Source organism: Apium graveolens, chromosome 5 (assembly GCF_009905375.1).
Source record: "Apium graveolens cultivar Ventura chromosome 5, ASM990537v1, whole genome shotgun sequence".
Classification (NCBI taxonomy): domain Eukaryota; kingdom Viridiplantae; phylum Streptophyta; class Magnoliopsida; order Apiales; family Apiaceae; genus Apium; species Apium graveolens.
Window position 1 is genome coordinate 237179085 of NC_133651.1, and position 18792 is coordinate 237197876.

Consider the following 18792-nt stretch of genomic DNA (forward strand, 5'->3'; position numbering starts at 1 on the left):
TATTCATTTTAGTTAGTTTCGTGAATATTTTATATGTAATTTGTGATGGTAAGATGAACTAGTTTAAATTATTGACATTGTTGGTATGGTGTTTAAGTGGAGTTTTTCTGAACTTTGTATGGTTGTTGAAGTTTGGTGGATGTATGTACTTATGGTTGAAGTGGATCTTTGGTGTAGTTGGTGAATTATGAAGTTTATCGGATATATGTTATGGTATTTATCGCATGGTACATTTGGTTTTTGAATGGTTTGGTATTTGGTTTTACAATTTGTATTTGTAAAGGCTTTATGTATAATTAGAATAGGTATAGAACCATTGCTATATTTAACCGAAAAATGTTTAGTAAAATAAAAGTACCTATTATGCTATGATATACTAGACAAAAGTTGGTACAAAAGTAAACCATTGTGCTAAGCTATATTAGACTATATTTGGCAGAAAAATAAACCATTGTGCTAAAGATATTCGACAATGATTTTTTAAAAGGCATACACTTGTATGAAACAAACTTATACAACTGATTAAAATAACTTAAACATTGTGCCTCAATGATTTGCACAATAGATCAAATGATTAACACCATTATATGTACAAATCCTAACAACACTCTGGGATCACTACAAACCATTACTATATTAACTTCTAACAATATCTTGGTCATTACAAAAGCTGTTGTGAACATAACTAAAACACAATACCAAAAAAATAAAAAACCGTTGCCTAAAGTATCTCATACATTTGTTTTCTTAATAAAAACCATTATGTAACTAGATGAAATAAATACATAAACTGTTGTAGCAGTCAATTCACATAACACTATTTTTAACAATTGTGCCTCTAAATTGTTACAACGGCTAAGAAACTGTTGTTGGTAGAATATTATAAAGGGTCATATACGTTGTGTGAGAATGAAATGAGACAAAGGATTTATATTCATTTATGTGATGTATTTGTTATAATGGTGCGTAACCATTGTATGAGTACCAAACACATTGCCCCCGGATAGACAACGAAAAATTCATCTTTCAGACAATGGTGGAAAACTATTGTTTTATTCAATATTTCTTGTAGTGTATGAGTGTGATCCTTTCAGGTAAATACATATGTATGATTTCATATATATATGTGCAATATATATATAAATCCCTAATCTTTTTGTACATTGTAACTTTTTTGTGAGCTTATGGTGAAACAAATTGAGATATCTACCTGCGTATACAAAGAAAACAGCCCTATTTGATTTTGGAGATGTTAAGGCAAAGACACAATTGTTGATGCATTTTGTTCTATAGTCTTTTTGTATTTCATAACAGGTTTCAGAGTTGAATTCAAGGTCTCAACATATGAACTATAATCCTGAAAAAAATTACAAAAAATATAGCAACTTGGTAGATGCAGATAACTACAAAAAACTAACATTTCAGACTCAAATTCAATCTAGTATCCTGTAATATTTTTCTTTTCAAATTACAGCTACTTTCTCTTTGTCGTAAGGCTGGAACTAGTTGTCAGTCAATAGTTTCATTCTCTATTCTGTAATTACAGGAAATCGTAGATAGCTTCAGCAAGACATAGTTCTGGTATATCGATCAAAAGATCGTAGCCAGTGATGCTGATGGATCAACCATTCTTTGTTAATCAATGAAATGCCAAGAGATGAAATACCATAAGGAAGCCCTTTCTAGTTTTAGTCATATTTTTATGGATCAATATTTTGACAATTTGATTTTGATAGAATAGACTTATGCAAGTCATATTGGTTTTTACACACTAATGTGAGAATGAGAATATTGGATTTTTATGGTTAATATAAAATTCATTATTGATTAGTTTTTTTTGGCTCAAAAGTAATTTTTTATAGTATTGTATAAGTAATATAATAATTAAATATAAAAATTACTATTTTTTATCAAAACCTAATGTCCAAGAGCTAAATCGACATCAGGAAAAATTGAAATCTAATAGATAAATTTACACTATAAGAAAAACGTCAATAGACATCGGTTATTCACTGATGTAAAAAATGCAAAAAACCGATGTCTACGTGGGTGTACTAAAACGTCCCTATTTTTCACATCGGTTCTACACTGATGTGAAAGACAATATGTTACGTCATTTTTATATAGATAACCGATGTATTAGACATACCAGCACCTCAGTTAGTAACCGATGTGAAGATTACGAAATGATGTTAATTAAATTATACAACAACGCTTCTTTAAATAAAAATGATGTATTAGAAATACTAAAATAAGAGTGAGCAACTGATGTCTATGGCTACATATTTGACAATTCTATAAAAATATATAAATATATATACCATAAAAAACACATCAATCACATATAAATAAATAAAACCTTGATTATTATTATCAAACTAATACAAAGTATTCCAATATACAAATTTGAAATAATTAAAAAATATATAATTCTTAAATCTACAACATATATTATCTAGCCACGTACTTCCTCAGGATCGGTGCTTGTGAAACCAAGTAGAATCGGAGAGAACAGGAGAGGCAGTGCCCTATCAAATCAAAAAAATGCAACTCAGTGTCCAAATATAATATCAACCACCTTCTGAGCTTGATCATCAACACCTTCATCTTCACCACCACCCTCAGCAGAAGGGTTTGCACCAATGTTCACATCAACTGCTCCTTGCACAACCCCTTACAATATTCAAGAAATCCCAGTAAACACAATTTGTCATCATAGTAACACGCTACCATAAACAATATTCAGGCATTAAAAAAACAATCTTATCTCCTAACCTTTGTTACAAAAACACCTCATAAATCTAACAACTTTTATAATTGATCAATTGATCTTCATATTTATCAAACAATTAAATAGAAAAAAGTGGTACTTCAATCATCAAAAGCAATAAAGCAGGGGAGAATGGGCTATACCTTGTATCAGCAACTTTTGATTCAACACCAAGTGCAACTTGCCAGTCCCCAAATAGGTTTAGATACTCTTCAGGATCAGCCAAAGGCTCTACAGCATTGTATTTAACCTGATGTTAATAGCTTAGCAGGTCAAAATCATAATTCTTTTTAAAACATAAATTCAAATACAAGGGCACACGAAAATTAGATGTTGCAAGACATACTGCTGAAAATTTTAAAAAAAATCTTTATTTCTTTTTTCCATACTAAGTCCAGTAATTATCACTAACGTAATGTTTAAATCATTATTTTTTTGCCATACTAAGTCCAATAATTATTTTAAGTGAATCAAATAAATAGAAGAAGGTCAAAGAAACTTACTTTAAATGTGATGTTCTTGTCTATAAAATAAGGGGAATTGACAGCAAAGCTAGCAGAGGCAAATGTCCCTAGAGGCTGCCCTCTTGAACCAAGTGTATAGTCGTATCTCCCCATTGCATTATTGTTTTATTTGATCCTGCTCCTTGTTAGTTATAAATGTTGGAATATAGTCTAAACTAAGTTAGAATAAATATGTTGCTGTCAAGTTTTGTGGCTGTCAACACGTGTTATTTGCTTTTGAATGGGTCGTGTTCAGTTTTAAAAATAGTAGGAGTGTTTTGAATAAGTGAAGTAGTGGTAGAGTCTTTGTAGGAGTAAGTTGCTATTTTTTAGCAGTAAGGGGGTTATCTTTATATTCTCTTTTTTGTAACTCAGTTCTTTTCTATGTTCAGAAATATATCAGTAGGATTTTATTTTCCTTTTAACGTATTACTCAAACAGGTGTTATATATATATATATCGTGTGTGTTAAGAACATCAGCCTGAAACCAACATTTGGTATCAGAGCTACGTTAAGTGTATGACAAAAGAGAAGATGATGGAGACAACTAAAAGTAAGGAGAATGCAGTAGGTCTGAATTACCCGATGCTAACAAGAAGTAATTACACAACATGGTCATTAAAGATGAAAGTCTTTATGCAAGCTCATGGGGTGTGGAGTGCAGGAGAGCCTAAAGGTGCTAAGGTTACGATTGAGGAGATGACAGACAAAACGGCACTAACTGCAATTTATCAGAGTATTCCAGATGACATGTTGCTCACAATTGCAGACAAGCAAATGGCCAAAGAAGCCTGGGATACGCTGAAAACATTATGTCTGGGAGCAGACCGGGTTAAAAAGGCACAAATTCATACGTTCAAGGCTGAATTTGAGTCCTTGACTATGAAGGACACGGAACTGATAGATGATTTATGCATGAGGTTAAATGGCCTAGTTACTAATATTCGTACCTTGGGTGAGACAGTAAAAGAAGATTATGTGGTGAAGAAACTTTTACGAGCTGTCCCTTCAAAGTTTCTACAAATTACATCGGCGATTGAACAATTTGGTGACATAGAAAAGATGACTGTGGAGGAGACAATTGGGTCTTTAAAGGCTCATGAAGAGAGGTTACGGGGATAAACTGAGGCTAGTGGTGGAAAACTCCTATCAACTGAAGATGAGTGGTTGAAACGGGAGAACAACGAGGGTCAGCTATTGCTCACTAAGGAGGAATGGGCAATGGGATCAAAGAAAATGGGGACAGAAGTGTCTCAAGGTCAGAGAAATAGAGGAAGTAGCTCGTATAATCCAAGGGAAGGAGGACGTGGATGACGAGATAGAAATAAAGTACGATGTTTTAATTGTAATATACTGGGTCACTATGCTGCGGAGTGTCATAAATCACGACGTGATAAGGAACAAGGACCAGAAGCAAACCTAACACAAACTCATGATGATGAGCCCGCATTGCTTATGTTAGTATGTGAAAATAAGGAGAAACCTCAGCTGCTGCTAAATGAGGGAGATGTAGTACCAAGACTGGATCAAAGTGAAGGTAAGAAGGTCGAATCAAATGTTTGGTATTTGGACAACGGAGCTAGCAACCATATGACGGGCCAGCACTCAAAATTTCTGGAATTGGATGAAAACATAATGGGGCAAGTCAGGTTTGGCGACGGATCGACAGTGGACATCAAAGGGAAAGGGTCAATAATGTTCAGATGTAAGAATGGGGAGGAGCTAGTCTTTCGAGATGTATATTACATCCCCACTCTCTATAATAATATCATAAGTATTGGGCAATTATCAGAGAATGGAAATAAAATTGTGTTGAAGGGTGACTACCTATGGGTTTATGATGCGCAACAAAGGCTACTCATAAAAATCAAGAGATCTGCAAATAGGCTCCATAAGATTATTCTGGAAACAGGAAAATCAAAGTGTTTAATGACAAAAAACGAAGAAATAACATGGTTATGGCATGCACGTCTTGGGCATATAAACTTTCAAGCGATGAGGCTGATGTCTGCAAACAAGATGGCATATGGTTTTCCACAGATAGTCGAACCTAAAGGAGTGTATACTGGGTGATTGCTGGCTAAACAAACAAGAAAATTATTTCCAAATCAGACAGATTTTCACGCGAAATATGCTTTGGAATTGATCCATGGGGACCTATGTGGTCCTATAACACCCGCCACACTAGCCAAAAACAGATATTTTCTTCTCTTGGTAGACGATTTTAGTAGAATTATGTGGATATTCATGTTGACCGGCAAAGATGAAGCGTTGGATGCATTTATTAAATTTTGAGTTGAAGTTGAAAAGAACTCGAAACGAAAATATAGGTCTTGAGAACTGATCAGGGAGGGGAATTTTGTTCAAAAAAATCAATTCTTACTGCAATGACTAGGGCATCTCTCGACATTACACTACTCCATACTCCCCAAAGCAGAACGGGGTAGTCGAGCGTCGGAACAGGACAGTCGTGGCAATGATAAGGAGTCTCTTAAACGAACGACAAATGCCATCAAAACTATGGGGTAAAGCTGCTCGACATGTTGTTTAATACTCAACCGACTGCCAACACGAGCTCTATCCGGAAAGACTCCTTACGAAGTATGGACTGAGAAGAGACCAGACCTTGGGCACATACGGGTTTTTGGTTGTGTGGCACATATGAAAATACCTAGTGCACACACCACAAAACTTGATAATCGTAGCAAAGCAGTGATACATCTTGGAAAAGAACCAAGAACTAAGGCATACCGAATCTACGCCCCGGATACTAACACTGTTCATATCAGTAGGGATGTAATATTTGAAGAGGGAAAAGGCTGGTCATGGGATGCTCAAAAGGAGGCACAAGATGAACGAGGACCATTTATTGTTCTCGGAACTCAGAGTACGGAAGAAAGGGACATAACAAATGGGGATGATCCATCTACACCAAGAAATGGCAGTATGAACAGCATGGATGGGTACCACACAAATTCTGCAATATCAAATGAGTTTCATTCAAATACGATGTCACCAAGAGATACAAGTGATGAAACTGAGCCCATAAAATTTCGCTCATTAAGCGCAGTGTATGATGAAACTGAGAAGACTGAACTTGCAGATGAATTGATGTTACTGGGTGTGGAAGAACCAACTAATTATAGAGAGGCATCAACAGAGAAAGCATGGAAGGAAGCTATGAAAATGGAGATTGACGCTATCGAAAGAAACAATACCTGTAAACTTGTAGAATTACCAGCAGGTCATAAAGCAATAGGATTAAAATGGGTATTTAAGTTAAAGCGTGATTCCAGTGGTCAGGTAATCAAGCATAAAGCTAGGTTGGTCGCGAAGGGTTATGTCTAGAAGCAGGGGATTGATTTTGAAGAGGTATTCGCTCCGGTAACGCGTTTGGAGACAGTGAGATTGTTATTGGTGTTTGCAACTAAAAATGGGTAGGAAGTCCATCACTTGGACGTTAAATCAGCATTCCTTAATGGTGATTTGCTGGTGTGGCGCCCTCCAAACCCGGGTCAGAAGTTTGGGGTCCACACACACACACCTTATTTATAACCTGCTTATAACAATAATAAAAATAATAATAATATGCAGTGACCCTACTTACCAACTACCACGGACCGCAACAGGTTAAACTATGCACACAAGCCAAACACACACTTATATTACAAACCGTTCAAATCCCAACTATCCGAACTCAGAACTGAGTATTAAACATTATTAGAAACTTTTACAAACTTAAATTACTCCAAAAGGTGCCTACTAGCTTAACTCGATCAACTTGAACCCCTAGCTCTCGCGCTGGACTGGGGATCCTCGGTACCAACAGGTTCCTTCTTCACTGGAAAAGAACATAAACAACATCGCATAAATGAGCTAACTATCTCAGCAAGTCACAATGAAAAAACTGAGAATAATGATCATCAAGTGAAAAAGGTTTATGATATTGAGTGAACAATGAATTATAATTTAGAATTGGATATTATATTTTCATTTTAAAAACCAAAGTTAGGCTGCTGATCAGTCACGCACTAACCCCGAGCAAAGCACACAACACTGCTCTAACTACTGGATCCAAGGCACACATTGGTCTAACTTGACCATTATATGGTCTGACCACGAATCTGGTCCATAATTTTATAAAAACAATCCAATTTTAACATAATAACAGGATAAACAATAATAAGCAATAAATAGAATTATTAACAACATTGGACATTCAATAATGAAATGGTTTCAATCTTTATAAGGATCAATATGGCATTTTCAAAGCTTGGCTGTTAGGTAATGAAAGAATTGGATAACAAAGGAATCAGTGTTTCAGGGTTACCAGGAATTCGTCTTTCAAATCATAAGTTACAATGGTTTGAGTATATAAGTAATTCGGTCCAGTGTTTGGTATTTAGTTTGTATGTATTGGTGGAGTAGTATCGTATATTAGTGGTTCGTATTTGGGTGTACAACAATCAATGGTTTAGAAAGAATAAGGTTTACGGCTCAAGATCAATAACTGGAATCAGGGTTTTGGGTTTAGTGTTTCAAACACTTGCAATATAGAACATGACTATCAGTCCACTACACTATATCTCGAGAAAGTTCAGAGCACTTGCCTGGTATTAGCTTGCTATACTGCGCTCACTTTCAATCACAACTGTCTTACTCCTCAACTATCTGTTTCCCTTTCCTACGCCTTGTCTCTTCTGTTCACATATTATAAGTATCAATCAATATTCAACTCATACGATCTTATTTGACATGTACTTCTATCTACCCTTCGTTTCACCCAAATTCGATTAACGGATTGAAAGTTATACTATAAACAAGTAGATACCGAATATATAGACTGACAGTTAATCAACAGGTCACATATAGCACATAACACATCAAATAATCAAGGATGTATCATTTATAAAAAAGTCTCGGGTCATAAACAGGCTTTCGGGTATTTAAAATGATTTTTAAAATATTTTACGAAATTAAAACGGGTCGTTGGATCAATTTCGGAGTAATAAACATAATCGGTTGGCCAAATCTGGCTTCAAAACAATTTTATAATCATTATCGAGCCTTGAAAACAATTTAAAATAATATTTTAAAGCTCGAAACTATTTTTCGGAATTTTTAAATCATTTTGAAATAATTAAATCTAATTAAATAATTAATTAAAATCAATTAATAATTAATTAAATCAATTAATCAATTAATTTTCGAATTAATTGATCAATTAATCAATTAATTATTAACTAAAATTAATTAACTAATTAATTCAGATTTATTTTTGAATTAAAAATAATTTTTTGGAATTAAAATAATAATTTTTGGAATTTTCAGAAATTAAAAACGAATTTTTATAATTAAAATAAATAGGAAATATGATTTTTAAATAATTTATAAACAGGAATCCTATTTCTACAAGTTTTGGAAACCTGGGGGACTAAACTTCACAATTTTTAATAGTTCAGGGACTAAATTGCAATTTTGTAGTTTAATCGCCGGAAAAACGACGGGCTCGCCGGAGAACTCGTCTCCGACACCATCACCCCTCCATCTCCTCCAGATCACTTTTACTCATCACCAGGAATCTATTTATGCAATCAAAATATTTCAATAACCCTAGACTTGGACGGAAATTGGCCAAGAACATCGTCGATTTCCGACGAAACATCGAAAATTTAAAAACACAACTCCCTTCGATTCACTAATCCTCTGTTAACGAGCTATATACCAATCGATTGCAAATTTTACAAGGAACACAACCCATTATAAATCAACAGCTAATAACCCCTAAATCAAAAAGCCCCAAATTTCAATTGAAAACATTCATACGGGTTATAAACCCTAATTTTGAAATTTGAAAATTAAACTCAATTTTGAACATGTTATTGAACTCCAAATCAGACATATGACATATGAAAGTCATCAGGAAAACAAGCTCTACAACATACAATCATCGAATCCTCCAAACAATCATCCGTACAAAAATTCATATTTTTAATAAAAATAATTCGAAAATAATTAAAAATATAGAAATTAAACCTTGATTTCTGCAGTAAAACCAGTCCTGGAATCTGAAAGTACACTCCAAATCCTTCGTTTTGGTTACTCCAACTTTCCAAACGGATTTCACTAACACCTTAAAACTGTGGTTTGATTCTCAGAAGGTTTTATGAAATTAGGGTTTTTCTCTAGAAAATTATATATTAAGCTGACTGCAAATGATTTTTGATACGAAATAAAATACGGTAAAGGCTATTTATAATTACGAAAAATTAGTATCCCTTTGGATCATTCCGGATATGAAATGGTACGTTTATTTATAAAAACTGATGCAGACGGTACCAGTTTTCGGGATAAATATCCAAATCAGTATAATTTGTACTGCGGTCTTGGTCTCAGCGCCTGGTTACACGTATTACGAGGTGATAATTGTGATAGTTTAATAAAAAGATTCCGTTTATCGAAAATACGAGTTTTATTGATTTACCAAAACAAATAATATATCGAAAATGTTGCGCCGGGACCCGCGCAGGACAAACCGTATGCCGGATCGAAAAAGTCGAAACATGGAAAATGCTCGGAATATTGCAATTCGATTAGGAAGGAGTTCTCGGAAGAGTTTCGGGTTATAAAAACGTAAAAACGGATGACGTCGATTGGTTCCTGATTAAATAAAATAGTTTTTAAATACTCGAAAAAAGATTTTATAAAATCCATATATTTCCTATAAAATCATAAATCATCATAAAAATAAATAAGAAGATATGACAATTATCTATATTTAATTTTGGATATATAAAAATTAAAATACTCAATTAATATTATTTTTAAACATCCAAACACATTTAACACTTAACAAATAATTCATAGAATAAATACTGAACATATATAATAATTGTTTATTAGCAAAAATAATTACACAATATATCCCGGATATTATATCCTTCCCCCCTTAAAAGGATCCTGTCCTCGGAATCTCCTAAGAAAACAAATGAGGGTACTTTTCTTTCATATCACTTTCTAATTCCGAGGTTGACTCTTCAACCTTTGGGTTTCTCCACAATACTCTTACTAACTTTACCACTTTATTTCTCAATACTTTCTCTCTTTCCCCTAAAATCTCTATCGGACTCTCTACATATGACAAATCTGCGTGAAGCTCTATTGGCTCATATTCTATTACATGCCTGGAGTCTGGATTATATTTCTTAAGCATCGATACGTGAAAAACATTGTGAATGTGCTCCATGTGCGGAGGTAACGCCAACTCGTAAGCTACTTTTCCAATGCATTTTAGAATTTCAAAACATCTGATATATCTTGGGCTCAGCTTTCCTTTCTTTCCAAATCTCGTCAATCCCTTCCATGGTGATACTTTCAGTAATACCACATTCCCTTCTTCGAATTCAATGTCTTTTGTTGACTGATCTGCATATTTCCTTTGACGGTCCTGTGCGGCTATCAATCTCTTCTGGATAACTTCAAAAACTTCCTTTGTCTGTTGTACTAATTCAAGTCCAAGTATTTTGCGTTCTCCTACTTTGTCCCAATACACTGGAGATCTGCATTTACGTCCATAAAGGGCTTCATAAGGTGGCATCCCAATACTGGCATGATAACTGTTGTTCTAAGCAAATTCTACCAGAGGTAAATGCTCGTCCCAACTCCCTTTAAAATCAATAGCACAAACACGTAACATATCTTCAATCGTCTGGATCGTTCTTTCACTCTGGCCGTCCATCTGTGGGTGGTAAGCTGTACTCATATTCAGTCTTGTTCCCAAACATTCTTGAAAACTTTTCCAAAATCTTGAATTAAATCTTGGATCTCGATCAGATACGATAGACACAGGAACTCCATGACGAACTACAATTTCCTTCAAGTACATATGAACTAACTTATCGAGCGAAAATCTTTCATTTATAAGCAGAAAATGAGCTGACTTGGTAAGTCTATCCACTATAACCCAAATGGCATCATGATTAGCCCTTATCCTTGGTAATCCAACTATGAAATCCATGGCAATATGTTCCCACTTCCACTCTGGAATTTCCAATGGCTGTAGCAATCCATTTGGTCTCTGATGCTCTGCTTTAACTCTCTGACATGTATAACATCTGCTAACCCATTCCGCAATTTCCCTCTTCATATCTGGCCAACAATAATTTTCTTTTAAATCTCTGTACATCTTGGTTCTCCCTGGATGGATTGAATACCTTGAATTATGAGCTTCCTTTGTAAAATTTCATTCTTCAGCTCTGTCACCGGTGGATCCAAATTCTAGAAGAAAACCTAAGAATACCTTGATCGACCTTTTGCGTACACAATTCTTCACATACCAAATGATTTATATCTTGATCCATTACATCTTCCTGACACTTCTTTATCTTCTCTAACAACTCTGGCTGGAAAGTCATACTATACAATTTTGCTTCATCAGGCTTGCAAACTCTAATTTCCAATTCCAATTTCTGAAATTCCTTATACATTTCTTTGGGCACTGATAATGCATTTAACTTTTCCTTCTGACTCAACGCATCTGCTACAACGTTTGCTTTACCGGGATGATAATTAATCATGCAGTCGTAATCCTTGATTAATTCTAACCATCTCCTTTGCCTTATATTAAGCTCCTTCTGTGTGAATATGTACTTCAAGCTTTTGTGATCCGTGTAAATCTCGTATTTTTCTCCTTATAGATAATGTCTCCAAATTTTCAAAGCAAAAACTATGGCTGCTAGCTCCAAATCATAAGTAGGATATTTCTGTTCGTGTGGTTTCAATTGCCTTAACGCATACGCAATCACCTTATCATGCTGCATCAGAACACATCCTAGTCCTTTATGAGAAGCATCGCTATAAATTACGAAATTCCCTTGATCATATGAAAGTGACAAAACAGGTGCCGTGATTAATCTTCGCTTTAATTCCTGAAAACTTTCTTCATATTTATCATTCCACATAAACTTTTCATTCTTCCGCGTAAGCTTTGTCAATGGTGTTGCAATCCTTGAGAAATTTTGAACGAATCGACGATAATATCCCGCTAATCCCAAGAAACTTCTTACCTCTTTGGGTGTTCTCGGTCTTTCCTAATTTGTAATGGCCTCAATCTTTGCTGGGTCCACTTTGATCCCTTCATTACAGACTATGTATCTAAGAACTGAACTTCCTATAGCCAAAATTCACACTTCGAGAATTTAGCATATAAATTCTTTTTCCTTAAAATCTCCAAAGTTGTTCTTAAATGTTCCACATGATCCTCTTCCGTCTTTGAATAAATCAAAATATCGCCTATAAACACAATAACGAACTTGTCCAAATATTTTTTGAAAATCCTGTTCATCAAGTCCATAAACGCTGCCGGGGCATTGGTCAATCCAAAAGATATAACAAAAATTTAATAATGTCCATACCTTGTCCTGAAAGCTGTCTTTGGTATATCCTCTGTCTTAACCTTTAGTTGATGATATCCCGATCTTAAGTCAATCTTGGAGAAGTACTTGGCTCCCTTCAACTGGTCAAATAGATCGTCAATTCTGGGTAACGGATATTTGTTCTTGATTGTAAGCTTATTGAGCTCCCTATAGTCGATGCACAGTCTCATGCTTCCGTCTTTCTTCTTGAAAAACAATACCGGTGCACCCCATGGGGATACACTGGGTCTGATTACTCCTTTCTCTAATAACTCTTGTAATTGCTTCGCTAGCTCCTTCATTTCAACGGGCACCATTCTGTACGGGGCCTTGGATACTGGTTCCGTTCCAGATGCTAAGTCGATTGCAAACTCAATTTCTCTGTCTGGAGGAAGTCCTGGTACCTCATCGGGAAACACGTCTGGAAATTTATTGACGACTGAAATATCTTCAAGTTTTGCTAGCTCCTGACTTCTGTCAATCACATATGCCATGAAATGTTCGCATCCTTGCCGTAGTAACTTCTTGGCTTGAATCATTTTTAAAAACTTCTTTACTTGCTTCTGGCCCTTGAACATTACTATCCTTTCATTTGGTGTCTTCACCATTACCTTCTTATTTCGACAATCTATCTGGGCATCGTGCTTAGATAACAAATCCATTCCTAAGATAACGTCAAATTCTCCTAACTTAAATGGTATCAAATCTACACAAAACTTACTACCAGAAATCTCAATCTCACAATTCCCACAAACTTGATTAACAGATACACATTCTTGATTTGCTAACTCCACAGTCATTATTTCATTTAAACACTCAACTGAAGAATTTAACTTACTAACAAAATCTTGTGAAACAAACGATCGAGTTGCTCCCGAATCTATTAACACTTTGGCACTTAAAGAATTCACATTAAGCGTACTTGCCACGACATCAGTATCCTGGATAGCGTCCTTCACAGACATATCAAAAACTCTAGCCCTTGGAGTCTCGTTCACTGTTGGGGTAGATCCCATAATCCTCAATACATTACTGACTTGGGCTGGTGTCTTGCAATCCCTTGCTATATGTCCTGGCTTCCCACATTTGAAGCATGTAAATCCAATAACTGGAACCTTAACTGCTGGATTTCGAATAGGCTGATCCTTATTTGCTGGCTCTTTTACTGGCTGATTTCGGAACTCCCTTGAATAGTGTCCTTTCTGATTGCACTTGAAACAAACTACATTCAACTTATTACAAACTCCTCCATGCTTCTTCCTACATACCTGAAAATCTAGAAAAGTTAATCTCAACAGATTCGGCTGTTTCACATTAACTGGACGGTTGCCCTGGCCTCCGTCGCCTGTATTTTGTCTCCTGAAATTAGAATTTCTCCCTGGCTCAAACTTGCCCTTCTTAAAATTTGGAAACTTCCCTGGTTGTGACTGACCTTCGTTTCCCTCAAATTTTCTTTTCTTACTTTCTTTCTCCTTCTGTGATATCTCGCTCTCTGTCTCTGCGATCATGGCCTTCTGTACAACTCCTGCATAGGTATCCAACTCAAAAATGGCTACCTTCCCTCTAATCCATGGTTTTAGACCTTGCTGGAATCTTTTAGCCTTCTTCCTGTCAGTATCCACATATGACGGCACATACCTTTATAATTCTTTAAACTTGCTTTCATAATCTGCCACCGACATATTTCCTTGCTTCAACTCTAAAAACTGCAACTCCATCTGATCCTGGACAAACTGGGGAAAACACTTTTCTAAAAACAATTCCTTAAACCTCTCCAAGTAATAACATCAGTACCTTCCAATGTCTTATCCATTTCCCACCAATAGGTGGCCTCATTTTTCAAATAATAGCTGGCAAACTCAACCTTCTGTTCTACCTTCACTTTCACTAAGGCAAATGCCTTCTCTATTTCCTTTAACCAAACATTTGCTTCAATCAGCTCTAAGGAACCCTTAAATTTTGGTGGGTTTACTGCCTGAAAAGTTTTGAAAGTTACTTGGGGATTGGTCTGTCTTTGCTGTTGTTGTGCCAGGTGAACTGTTTGTTGGGCCAAGATTTGAAGAATCTAGGCTATTGCTGGATCTATGGGTCCTGGGTTCACATTCTGGTTTGTATCATCTTGGTTGTTATTGTTGTTGTTGGTTTCTTCATTTTGGGTGTTGGTGCGGGTATTTCTTCTGGGAGGCATTTTCTGTAAAGAATCAAACAACTTATTTAGCTTTTAAATCAAATCTTTGCATAAAAGAAAAGTTTTATAGAACATAAATATCTCTTTTTAAAAACAGTTGTAACAGTTGGACTAAGTAAATTGCATGCTTCTTTACAGAATATAAACAGTTAAGGGAACAGGGTACATGGTATCACAGGGGTATAACTGGTGCAATAAATAAGGTAAAGTAGAACAGGTGCAGTAAAGTAAATGACAATGCTGAAAAGGAAAAGGTACTGATATATATATAGATCAAAAGTTTTGGGTGGTACAAGCGTAAAAATGCTTCGAAAGTAAAAGCAAAAGGGTACAACAACCTACTCATTAGTCAGCATATTTAGTCTATAAATACAACTCAAAAGTCTACTGATACATACTACACACTACTGTACATACTACACAACCATAACAACTCTAATCAGCATCTCCATTTCTCGATCTCTGACTCATGGCATGTCTAGACCTCCAATCTCCTCAAGCTCCTCTAGAACCCACTTAGCCCATTCCACTAGGAAATTAGGGGTGATGTCCTTATGTGTAGCCTCAGCAATCCTCACAGCAGTTGCTCTACGAAACACCTGAAGCCTCTCTCTAAGTCGCCTCTCACCACTCCCAACCTCTCTGGTACGCATGATATGCAATAACTCCCGAATCTGACCCTGTAGGAATCGCTGCTCCATAAGGCAAGCCTCAAACTGGTGACATGGAACAGGATAAGAAGAGAACTGGAAAGGTACTCCTGTAACTGAATGACCAGTAAAGCCTGAATCAGCAGGTGGGGGTCCTCTGATAGGTGGCGTCATGCCTGGGGGTAGAATAGCCTGTAATTGTACGGGCTGCAACACAGGTGGAGGTTGAATAACAAACACTGGTGGAACGACAGGACGTAGATCTGAAGATGGTACTCCAACGGAAGGCTCTGAGTGATCAGCTGATACGGGGATGAAAGAGTCGACCATCGCTGCTATCTGAAATCATATCGCTGTATAAGAATCTCGAACCACGATGCGAATTATACTAATACCTATTATACTATAGCACTCAACCTCTCAACATTCTATCTTTCTATTTCTTACTTCTAATTCTAACCCTCTACCCATTCCCGTCAACCTAGGCTTATGTCAGTGACTTATAACCTGTAGCTCTAATATTAAACATATGGCGCCCTCCAAACCCGGGTCAGAAGTTTGGGGTCCACACACACACACCTTATTTATAACATGCTTATAACAATAATAAAGATAATAATAATATACAGTGACCCTACTTACCAACTACCACGGACCGCAACAGGTTAAAGTATGCACACAAGCTAAACACACACTTATATTACAAACCGTTCAAATCACAACTATCGAAACTCAGAACTGAGTATTAAACATTATTACAAACTTTTACAAACTTAAATTACTCCAAAAGGTGCCTACTAGCTTAATTCGATCAACTTGAACCCCTAGCTCTCGCGCTGGACTGGGAATCCTCGGTACCAACAGGTTCCTTCATCACTGGAGAAGAACATAAACAACATTGCACAAATGAGCTAACTAGCTCAGCAAGTCACAATGACAAAACTGAGAACAATGATCATCAAGTGAAAAATGTTTATGATATTGAGTGAACAATGAATTATGATTTAGAATTGGATATTATATTTTTATTTTAAAAACCAAAGTTAGGCTGCTGATCAGTCACGCACTAACCCCGAGCAAAGCACACAGCACTACTCTAATTACTGGATCCAAGGCACACATTGGCCTAACTTGACCATTATATGGTCTGACCACGAATCTGGTCCACAATTTTATAAAAACAATCCAATTCTAACATAATAACAGGATAAACAATAATAAGCAATAAATAGAATCATTAACAACATTGGACATTCAATAATGAAATGGTTTCAATCTTTATGAGGATCAATATGGCATTTTCAAAGCTTGGCTGTTAGGTAATGAAAGAATTGGATAACAAAGGAATCAGTGTTTCAGAGTTACCAGGAATTGGTCTTTCAAATCATAAGGTACAATGGTTTGAGAATTTAAGTAATTCGGTTCAGTGTTTGGTATTTAGTTTGTATGTATTTGTGGAGTGATATCGTATATTGGTGGTTCGTATTTGGGTGTACAACAATCAATGTTTTAGAAAGAATAAGGTTTACGGCTCAAGATCAATAACTGGAATCAGGGTTTTGGGTTCAGTGCTTCAAAGCACTTGCAATATAGAACAGAAATATCAATCCACTACACTATATCTTGAGAAAGTTCAGAACACTTGCCTGGTATTAGCTTGCTATATTACGCTCACTTTCAATCACAACTGTCTTACTCCTCAACTATCTGTTTCTCTTTCCTACGCCTTGTCTCTTCTGTTCACATATTATAAGCATCGATCAATATTCAACTCATACAATCTTATTTGACATGTACTTCTATCTACCCTTCGTTTCACCCAAATCCGATTAACGGATTGAAAGTTATACTATAAACAAGTAGATACCGAACATATAGACCGACAGTTAACCAACAGGTCACATATAGCACATAACACGTCAAATAATCAAGGATATATCATTTATAAAGAAGTCTCGGGTCATAAACAGGCTTTCGGGTATTTAAAATGATTTTTAAAATATTTTACGGAATTAAAACGGGTCGTTGGATCAATTTCAGAGTAATAAACATGGTTCGGTTGACCAAATCTGGCTTCAAAACAATTTTATAATCATTATCGAGCCTTGAAAACAATTTACAATAATATTTTAAAGCTCGAAACTATTTTTCGGAATTTTTAAATCATTTTTAAATAATTAAATCTAATTAAATAATTAATTAAAATCAATTTATAATTAATTAAATCAATTAATCAATTAATTTTTGAATTAATTGACCAATTCATCAATTAATTATTAACTAAAATTAATTAACTAATTAGTTCAGATTTATTTTTGAATTAAAAATAATTTTTTGGAATTAAAATAATAATTTTTGGAATTTTCAGAAATTAAAAACGAATTTTTATAATTAAGATAAATAGGAAATATGATTTTTAAATAATTTATAAACAGGAATCCTATTTCTGCATGTTTTGGAAACCTGGGGGACTAAACTTCACCATCTTTAATAGTTCAGGGACTAAACTGCAATTTTGCAGTAATAGTTGCCGGAAAAACGACTGGCTCGCCGGAGAACTCGTCTCCAGCACCGTCACCCCTTCATCACCTCCAGATCACTTCTACTCATCACCAGAAATCTATTTATGCAATCAAAACATTTCAATAACCCCAGACTTGGCCGGAAATTGGCCAAGAACATCGCCGGTTTCCGGCGAAACATCGAAAATTTAAAAACACAACTCCCTTTGATTCACTAATCCTCTGTTAACGAGCTATATACCAATCGATTGCAAATTTCATTAGGAACACAACCCATTATAAATCAACAGCTAATAACCCCTAAATCAAAAAGGCCCAAATTTCAATTGAAAACATTCATACGGGTTATAAATCTTAATTTTGAAATTCGAAAATTAAACTCAATTTTGAACATGTTATTGAACTCCAAATCAGACATATGACATATGAAAATCATCAGGAAAACAAGCTCTACAACATACAATCATCAAATCCTCCCAACAATCATTCGTACAAAAATTCAAATTTTTAATAAAAATAATTAAAAATATAGAAATTAAACCTTGATTTCTGTATTAAAATGAGTCCTGGAATCTGAAAGTACACTCCAAATCCTTCGTTTTGGTTACTCCAACTTTCCAAACGAATTTCACTAACACCTCGAAACTGTGGTTTGATTCTCAGAAGGTTTTATGAAATTAAGGTTTTTCTCTGGAAAATTATATATTTAGCTGACTGCAAATGATTTTTGATACGAAATAAAATA